At 42.7% G+C, this 6,505-nt stretch overlaps 1 non-coding gene across 1 annotated transcript; it reads left to right on the top strand.

Annotated features, from left to right (window-relative positions):
• The first annotated feature begins 5,341 nt into the window (after window positions 1-5,341).
• On the top strand, window positions 5,342-5,448 carry LOC115900647. Its single transcript, XR_004060300.1, has one exon. It is a non-coding gene; the product is annotated as a U6 spliceosomal RNA (small nuclear RNA).
• Window positions 5,449-6,505: the final 1,057 nt, after the last annotated feature.

Raw genomic sequence — 6,505 nt, 5'->3', positions numbered from 1 at the left:
GCTCAGTCCTCTTCAATCACATGCCCAGGGTCACTCAGCTAGCACGTGGCAGTGGAAGGCTTAGGATTTCTTTCCATCTCATATCACTGCCTTCAAGGGTCTTAAACAAAAACTCAGTAGCCCAGGAACTAGGCTTGGGAAGAGGCATTAGAATAGATTGCAACCCTTCTATAGTATGCATCCAACTCTGACTTTCCCTCCCTGAGCATTCTACGTGTTGGAAATACCACCTTAGAAGGAACACTGCATGTTCTCACTTATAAGTGGGAGCTGAATAATGAGAACACATGGCAAGAAATAACACACACACTGGGATCTGTCAGAGGGGGAAGGCGGGGAGAGCATCAGGAAGAACAGCTAATGGATGCTGGATGATGGGCTTAATACCTAGGTGATGGGATGATCTGTGCAGCAAACCACAATGGCACACGTTTACCTGTGTAACAAACCTGCACATCCTGCACATGTCCCCCTGAACTTAAAATAAAAGTTGAAGAAACAAACAAACAAACAAACAAAGGAGCTGTGGCTGTTTTTCCCAGTGAATGAACTTTTACCTTCTCAACAAAGAAGATACGCCACAGCTACCTCTTTCACACTGAAGTTCCCATCACCTCAGGCAGCCTCCAGCCCCACCCCCGGAAGGAACACACAGTACTGCTGGGTCTCTCTCCAGGAAGTAAATGTTTTCACTGGATGGTCATAGCTTTCTCACTCTCAGTCAAGGCTTTTTTCACACTGCTCCCTGTCTGTGGTTTTATTATTTATTTTTGTTTGAATGGGAGGAATGAATAATTGGCACTGAGTGGGAAATACATAGACTGTGTGACATAAATCCTGACTGGAGTCCAGTTCCATGGTCTCAGTCTGGACTTTGTTGTACTTCCAAGGACAACAGAGTTTAGGGGACTGTTATTACAAAGACAAACTTTCTGAGAGTTTACAAAATTCTTATTTTTCCCTATCAATGGATTCACCACTTGAGGCCAGCAACAGCCTGCCACTTGTAAGACCGAGAAAATTGAGTCTGTATTTTACCGTTGCTACGTATTACAGCATAGAGGGGATGTGATATAAAGGACCCTGTCCTGGGAACCAGGAGACCTGGCTTCTACTTCTAGATATTTCTTCTACCCACTTCTGCCTCAGTTTTTTTTTATTACTGAAACAACAGGGCTGGGCTCGATGAACTCCCAAGCTCCTTCCAGCACAACTTCTATGGCTCCACAGATGCCATGTTGAAAGGATGCCTATCACATTACAACCCAGATATCCTGTGACGATGCTCTTGGCTTTCTCCCCTATGGTTATATAAGTGTGAAGTCAGTGGCCTGAAGATAAATAAGTTAGCCCAGGCATCTCTGAGCATCAAGGTCTTTGGGATTATTGTTATGTGCCAGGTACTAAGCTGAGGCCATCTTCTGAAATACAGAAAATGGTCAGTATGGATGAGGTCAGTGTAGAAAGCTGACATGAGATACACATTGAATGCCGGACAAGGTGGGTAGGACAGGTTTCTCATTTAAGTGGCCCTTGGAGGACAAAATTCAAAGCAGGAAGAAGTAGAGATGAGGCTGTGGTTACTAGATTAGAAATGTGGTCAAGACAGAATAATCCGTGCCTTAAAAAACACTCAGAGACAGGGACTCCAAACCCTGTTGGAGTCCAGGAACTTTTATTTCACAATGGTAAACTGATCCAGTAAATTCAGCCCTCCCTAAAATATTTTTTGACTCCGAAGGGTGTCTTATGCTTGTCATGCCTGCCTTGTGCCTCATAGGACAAAGAGCCATCCTATCACAAAAAATTACGCAGCACTATCATTTCTTGAGCACCTGTGAGGTGACAGTACTATTTTTACATGCTATTTCTAATCTCCCCAACATTTCCACCTTTCTTCAAGATAGATTTTACAGACATCAAGGCTGAGGCAGGAGACTCACTTGAACCTGGGGGCCAGAGGTTGCAGTAAGCCAAGATTGTGCCACTGCACTCCAGCTTGGGCAACAGAGCAAGACTCCTTTAAAAAAAAAAAAAAAAAAAAAAAAAAAAAAAAAAAAAGTTGTACAGACATCATTTTACAAAAGAGGAAACTGAGTCTCAAAGAATAAGTAAAACTTCATCTCCTCCACCCTGGTCTCTGTGGCTCAGCTCAAAATGATCTCTCCACCCTGTCTCTGGTCTAGCTCTTTGAAAACAAGGTTGAGATGTCACTCCCTCTGTGCAGCCCCCTTAACCCCTGCAGGAAATTAATCATTTTGTTGTCTGTGGTCCCACATCACTTCTAGACCACTCTTATATCTTTGTGTCCCAAACTCTTACTCTTGACCAAATCATTTATCCGAGTCACTAAATAAGCCTTTTAATGTAACCCAAAATAAACACCTATTTTCAGATATTGACTGTACTATTCTATTATAGGAAGAAAAAACATATACAGAAAAAGGAAATATTAAAAAGATATCACAAGCAATATGTTTCAAATAAACTTTCTTGTATTTAACAGTGGCAAAATTGTTTTCTATTAGTAACTTAATTTAAATTAGTGATTATTTAAAAATACAGTAATGTATCATGGAACAATGCTCTGAGAAATGTGTCATTAGGCAATTCAAATATTGTACAAACATCCTAGAGTGTACTTACACAAACCTCAATGATAGAGCCTAATACACACCTAGGTTACATGGTATAGTATTCTATGGCTCCTAGACTATATACCTGTACAGCATGCTAGTGTACTGAATACTGTAGGCAATTGTATTTATGTATCTAAATATCTACTAAACATACCTAACAAACATAGAAAAGGTACAGCAAAAATACAGTATAAAATATTTTTTAATGGAACACCGCATAGGGCACTTACCATAAAGGGAACTTGCAGGGCTGGGCACGGTGGCTCACACCTGTAATCCCAGCACATTGGGAGGCTAAGATGTGCGGATCACGAAGTCAGGATTCAAGACCAGCCTGACCAACATGGTGAAAACCTGTCTGTATTAAAAATACAAAAATTAGTCAGGTGTGGTGGTGCACACCTGTAATCCCAGCTACTCGGGAGGCTGAGGCAGGAGAATCACTTGAACCCGGGGGGCAGAGGTTGCAGTGAGCCGAGATCATGTCACTGCACTCCAACCTGGGTGACAGAGCAAGACTCAGTCTCAAAAAAAGAACTTGCAGGACTGGAAGTTGCTCTGGGTGAGTCAGCGAGTGACTGGTAAGGGTATGTGAGGACCTAGGACATTACTGTACTTACTGTAGACTTCAGAAACACTTCTAATTAAGGCCTTGCTGAAGTTATTTTTAAAATATGTTTCTTCAATCATAATTTAACCTTAGCTTACTGTAACGTTTTTACCTTATAAACTTATTACTTTTTTTGCTCTTTTGTAATAACACATAATTGAAACACAAACACATTGTACAGCTGTAAAAATATTTTCTTTCTATCCTTATTCTATAAGCTTTTTATAACTTTAACTTTTTTTTTACTTTCTAAACTTTTTTGTTAAAAAATAAGAAAAAACGCCGGGCGCGGTGGCTCAAGCCTGTAATCCCAGCACCTTGGGAGGCCGAGACGGGCGGATCACGAGGTCAGGAGATCGAGACCATCCTGGCTAACACGGTGAAACCCTGTCTCTACTCAAAAATACAAAAAAACTAGCCGGGCGAGGTGGCGGGCGCCTGTAGTCCCAGCTACTGGGGAGGCTGAGGCGGGAAAATGGCATAAACCCGGGAGGTGGAGCTTGCAGTGAGCTGAGATCTGGCCACTGCACTCCAGCCCGGGTGACAGAGTGAGATTCCATCTCAAAAAAAAAAAAAAAAAAGAAGAAGAAGAAGAAGAAGGAGGAGGAGGAGGAGGAGGAGGAGGAGGAGGAGGAAGAAGAAGTGGAGGAAGAGGAAGAGGAAGAGGAAGAAACACACACATCAACCTAGGCCTAGACAGGGTCAGGATCAATATCACCTCCATGCCTCCTCCCACTGGGAAGGTCTCCAGGTACAATAATACACATGGAGCTGTCGTCTCCTATGATAACAATGTGTCCTTCTGGGGCACCTCCCCCCAAGGATCTGCCTGCGACCATTTTACAATTTAACTTTCTTTAATAAGTAAAAGGCATGCACTTTAAAATAATGATGGCTAGGCACAGGGGCTCACGCCTGTAATTCCAGCACTTTGGGAGGCCGAGGTGGGCAGATCACCTGAGGCCAGGAGTTCGATACCAGCCTGGCCAATACGGTGAAAACCCATCTCTACTAAAAATAAAAAACAATTAGCCAGCCTTGATGGTGTGTGCCTGTAATCCCAGCTACTCAGGAGGCTGAGGCAAGAGAATCGCTTGAACCCAGGAGGCAGAGGTTGCAGCAAGCCAAGATGGTGCCACTGCACTCCAGCCTGGGCTGTAGAACAGGACTCCACCTCAAAATAAATAAATAAATAATACATAATAAATAATAAAATAATAAAAAGTGTAATGTAATGCATACATGATCCAGTAACATAGTTTATTATTATCATTATCAAGTATTAAGTACTGTACATAAATGTGTATGCTATACTTTATTTAAAATTATAAAAATTGAAAAGTATAAAAACTGGCAGCACAGTAGGTTTGTTTACACTAGCATCATCACAAACACATGAGTAATGCATCGTGCTTCCATGTCATGACCACTACGACAGCATAGGCAATAAGAATTTTTCATCCCCATTATAATTGTATAGGACCATCGTTGTATGTGGGGGGCCGTCAACTGAAATGCCATTATGTGATGCATGACAGTTGCAGGCAGGTCCTTGCAGGGAGGTGCCCCAGAAGGAGACATTGTTATCATAGGAGATGACAGCTCCATGTATATTATTGTCCCTGGAGACCTTCCAGTGGGACGAGATGTGGAGGTGACATTGATGATCCTGACCCTGTTTAGGCCTAGGCTAATGTGTGTGTTTTTGTCTTATTTAATAATTACATCATTAAACCAAACAACAAAATGTTTCATATTGTTTATTATTTGATGAGAATAGTGAGATTGTGTACGCTTCATTATTGAAACTCTTGACAAAATATTTAGTAATGGAGCAAGTGGATGCTCTGGTTCCAGATACAGTTAATCTCAATAGTAGTTGGTATAATATCTTACATAGCTGGAAAAAATACATCACAAAAACTCAAAGCCAAATGGAAGGAATGCATAATTTGCTATACTTACTGAATTGTCATACTCCGTGTTTAATTCCACATGACAAACATGAAAAATAATACTTTAAAATTTTTCTAGAAAATTTTCATCTTCCTGATGTCTGTCATCTCCAAACTAATTAGAAAAAGACACTATAGTGCTCGCTTCAGCAGCACATATACTAAAACTGGAATGATACAGAGAAGATTAGCATGGCCCCTGCACAAGGATGACACGCAAATTCGTGAAGCCTTCCATATTTTTAAACTGAGACACACAACACCTGGAAAATTGGGTAACTCCCACCCTAATACTGCACTTTACCAAGGGTCTTGGCAAACAGCACACCAGGAGATTATATCCCACACCTGGCCTGGAGGGTCCCACGACCACGGAGCCTCCCTCATTGCTAGCACAGCAGCCTGAGATCTAACTGCAAGGCGGCAGTGAGGCTGGGGGAGGGGCACCCACCATTGCTGAGGCTTAAGTGGGTAAACAAAGCCACCAGGAAGCTCGAATTGGGTGGAGCCCACCACAGCTCAAGGAGGCCGGCCTGCCTCTGTAGACTCCTCCTCTGGGGACAGGGCATTGCTAAACAAAAAGCAGTAGAAACCTCGGCAGAGGGAAATGCTTTGAAGAGAGCAGTGGATCTCCCGGCACAGAGGTTGAGATCTGAGAATGGACAGACTGCCTGCTCAGGTGGGTCCCTGAACCCTGAGTAGCCTAACTGGGAGACATCCCCCACTAGGTGTAGACCAACACCTCACACCTCACACGGCTGGGTATACCCCTTAGACGAAGCTTCCAAAGCAAGAATCAGACAGCAACACTCGCTGTGCAGCAATATTCTATCTTCTGCAGCCTCCACTGCTGGTACCCAGGCAAACAGCGTCTGGAGTGGACCTCAAACAAACTCCAACAGACCTACAGCTGAGGGTCCTGACTGTTAGAAGGAAAAATAACAAACAGAAAGGACACCCACACCAAAACCCCATCAGTACATCACCATCATCAAAGACCAAAGGAAGATAAAACCACAAAGATGGGGAAAAAGCAGTGCAGAAAAGCTGGAAATTCAAAAAATCAGAGCGCATCTCCCCCTCCAAAGGAACACAGCTCATTGCCAGCAACGGAACAAAGATGGACGGAGAATGCCTTTGACAAGTTGAGAGAAGAAGGCTTCAGTCAATCAAACTTCTCAGAGCTAAAGGAGGAACTATGTAACCAGCTCAAAGAAATTTAAAACCTTGAAAAAAGAATGAATGAATGGATAACTAGAATAATCAATGCAGAGAAGACCTTAAAAGAACTGATAGAGATG

The sequence above is a fragment of the Rhinopithecus roxellana genome, chromosome 11 (genome assembly GCF_007565055.1).
Source record: "Rhinopithecus roxellana isolate Shanxi Qingling chromosome 11, ASM756505v1, whole genome shotgun sequence".
In the NCBI taxonomy this organism is placed as follows: domain Eukaryota; kingdom Metazoa; phylum Chordata; class Mammalia; order Primates; family Cercopithecidae; genus Rhinopithecus; species Rhinopithecus roxellana.
The sequence above is the reverse complement of the archived record's forward strand: the minus strand, read 5'-3'. Positions and strand labels throughout refer to the sequence as shown.